The sequence below is a fragment of the Pyxicephalus adspersus genome, chromosome 3 (assembly GCF_032062135.1).
Source record: "Pyxicephalus adspersus chromosome 3, UCB_Pads_2.0, whole genome shotgun sequence".
NCBI classification, from domain to species: Eukaryota; Metazoa; Chordata; class Amphibia; order Anura; family Pyxicephalidae; genus Pyxicephalus; species Pyxicephalus adspersus.
The window spans coordinates 133,633,903-133,637,872 of record NC_092860.1 but is presented as its reverse complement, the minus strand read 5'-3'; positions in this window follow the sequence as shown (position 1 = coordinate 133,637,872).

Here is a 3,970-nt window from a genome sequence, read left to right as displayed (position 1 = left end):
GCAGCTTGACGTCAGTGTAGTCTAAAGTTGTATGAGGCAACCGTTACCGAGCCGTACACTTCAGTATTGTTTCCACTATTACAACAGTCACCCCTCTCCGCCAATACCAATTCTCATCCAATTGTTTTATTTTGTATGTTTTTTTCTCAGGTGCTCTTTTAGGTAAGTATAGAACTGTGTATTTTTCTTGTTATATTTATTGGCATCTAATAGTTTGACTTTGATAACTTATCATTTTTGTTTGGTCATAGATTCGAATAAAATAAACCCATAATGAGTGAGAAAAAGCAAACAAATATTTTGCATTTCTTTAGTAATACCAAAGATAATGCAACTAATAATAATAGTAACAATAGTAATACTTCACTTTGAGCTGATCAATTAATCAGAGCATCCACAGTCCTTATCAGGCATCATTAGGAAGATCATTATTTTACAAATGTATTTAAAAAATTCATATTATTGGTCCACAGGATTTAAAATCATGAATTTAGTGGTCCGTGAGGTCCGAAAGGTTGGCAACCGCTGCCAGAAAGTCAGAATGTATATTCCCAATATCCACTAACTTATATCAATGGTAAATCATTATTGTCACTTCTATATAGGGAGTGCCAGCCACCACTCTGAAAAAAAGAAAACCCTTAACATTCAAGTGAAAACAATTCTTACTGAAAATAGGTACCATGTATCACTAGCCATTCATATATTAAACCATCAAGTATTGCCGATTTTTATGAATTTTTGGTTACACTTTCAGCCTGTTTGAAAATTGTAATATTTAAAAATGTATCATAGCTTTCTGGGGTTCTGAATTATCTAGTGCTGAGAGTTTAAAGAAAAGCCCCATGCAAAGTTCCTTTTCAGATTTATGGTGTAATTCAGTGACTGAATAAACTTCATAAAATCATTTTATGAACCCATTCTTTTGCATAATGTCTACATGCAGTAATAACCACCTGCGGCCCAAAAGCAATTTCTTCCACTTACTAATCCAATACCAGAGCCTCAAAGGCCCGTACAGACCTGGGTAATGGGGTGCCTTATGTTGCAAGACTCAAGTTGAAGAAATCAAATTCTTAGCTGGTGCACCATTATTGTTTAGTAGATTTTTGCAAACATTCCTACTTTTTCAAAAAGTAGGGAATGGGTAACATTTGTGATTTGTTGCAGTTGTCAGTAATCACATTTGGGGAGTTTCCCTGACTCCGGTAGTTAGAATGCTCGCTTGTCCTCCTCCTTACCGCTTCTTTTCTACCCCCAATCATCATTCCCCACCCTTACCCTTGTACCTTACCCAAAAAACCAAGACCACATGGTAACTTGAAGGGAATGGCCATTTAGGTTGCTTTATTGCCATAACCCTCCCCCTTTTCTTTATAATTAAAATTATCACAACAATTTACATAAAATTCACAACAATTTGGGATCAAATTTAACCATGATATAATAACAACCATTACCTTTCCATTAAGGAGATCTCACACCGAGATGACTCCCCCAACTTTTGATACACACCTACTAGTGCCACTCGAGGACCTCAACCGCTCAACCACAATTGCCTTTTGACTCACCAGCACTTCACCTTTATTAAAAGGCAGGTGGGAGGGCAACTTTTTCTCCGTATTTGTCTTAACGAACTGACCCTCCACTTACTGTTTCACCCTTTTTTCACTCCTTCACCCCTCCCCCTTACTTAAACACTAAACAATCCCATCTATCTTACCTTTCCATACCCTGCTCCAACTAGCACCTAGTAATGCTACCTTTCCATCCACTCCTTTCTCTGTTTAGCTCCATTGGCTATTTCTTATTTCAGAAATAAGGATTTGGTTTTTCATTGGGATGGAACAAAGCAGACAGTTCATATGCTCCTTCACTCTACCATATGGTACTTTAGTCTGTGCATCCCATAAAAAAGTTCCAATTTATTTCCATTCTGAGCGGAAATAAAGGGATTACTTTATTTTATCACCGTGCTGGGCAGCACAGTGGCTCAGGGGTTAGCACTCCGGCCTTTGCAGCGCTAGGTCCCAGGTTCAATCCCCAGCCAGGAGGACATGCAGGACATTATCTGCATGGAGTTTGCAGGTTCTCCCCGTGTCTGTGTGGGTTTCCCCCGGGTACTCCGGTTTCCTCCCACATCCCAAAAACATGCAGTTAGGTTCATTGGCTTCTCCCTAACAATTGACCTTAGACTACATTATTCACATATGACTATGGTAGGGACATTAGATTGTGAACTCCTTTGAGGGACAGTTAGTGACACGACTATGGACTTTGTACAGCGCTGTGTAATATGATGGTGCTATATAAATACTGTGTAATAATAATAATTACTTTGGATACTCCTATCCAGTGAACTCTTTATACTGTAACAAATAAACCCCATTGAATGGGTGCTGGCATATAAGACAAATGGATGCCACCATCACAGAGGTACATTTGTCATCAAAAAGAAATATATGAAGTTTTGAGTGATCTTGTCATACTTTAGCTGGTGTGCTGGTTAGGTTTTTCACTTTCAAACTTTACTTGCACGCTATGTAAAGGAGATTTATTGTCAGAAAAATATGTTTCTGGGTCTCTAAGAACGCTTTCGTTAGGTAACCGTGACCTCACCGTTACCTCACTGTGTTTCACTTGGTAGGCTGTTGACATTTTGCAGTTTGATTTGCCCTTCCGAACAGGGACATACAAAAAAAAAAGTGGCATTGCCGGGAGTTTGACTTTAATTTTGTTTGAGGTGCTTCTTTGAAAAATTATGTTCAACCTACCTTGACATAGGTTAATTAGTGCTTGTGAACTAAATATTGGTTACAATGCAAGGCACTGGGTGACGATTTGGAAACAAAGCATGTACTGGTGAGGTGAGGAGGGGGTGCATTCTTGTTCTCATACATGATGAGACGATAGAGGGTGCAAGGCTCTTTACAGCTGCTTCCACTTGCTGCCTGCTGAGACCACATAAGGCTCTGCAGTCTCTCTTGCAATATCAGCTAACAATTTCACAGCAGATGTCAGCTGTGCGGGGTTAACATTCACCACCCTTGTTTGATTACTAATGAGCACAAGCTCATTTATCTGTTCCCTGTTTTGCCGCGTGGATTGAAGCTGTCCTTTACACGTTCCCTTAGCGTTAACCATGTACGAAGCAACACGTTTAATTGTAACTGGTGGCTGCCCTGCTGGGAGCCAACATTTTACCTGTCTGGTTTGGATGCAAATTTGGTTACAAAGGATAAAATCTGCCCCCTAACCCAACACCACTGAGATTATTAGAACAGGAGGTGGAAGGTATCAGCCTGAAATCCGAGAGGAAAAAAAAAAATATAAATGGTGTTAAAGTGTACACCATCAGCTTAGCAATAATAAAATACTTTGCTTAAAAGAACTGTATCCATGCCTTCTTCTGAGAAATTAGTCCATTCTGCATATATAAATAAATCATACCTGGGATAATGTGCACCTCACTATAAATTACGGATTTCACTCAGAAGCCTCAAGATTACATTACCACAGAGGATATGCACATTTAGAAATTGCAGTACATCAGAGAAACTACAATTGCCAGATGGGCTTCCATATACATACAGTATATATATATATATACACACACATATACACACACACACACACACACATTTCAAATTACATGGACAACATCACTAACAGCTAATACAAAATACAATAGGCACCTATTTGTACAACAGTTATGAGTAAGCATCACTGGTGGGATTTTAGAAAAAGTGTCTATTTCATTCATTAAGCTGCTTCAAAGCAATTTGTTTAAAATTATAATATATATATATTAGACGAAGGGATGATGTGTACAAGCACAGTCCAAGATCCATAAGAGCTTATGAAAGCCTTAAGAAGCCATTTCTAGCCGCCTAATGCATTCCTAAATGCCACTTTACTTAAACTTACCCATTGGGCCTGATTTATCAAAGGTTTCCAAGACTGGAGAGAA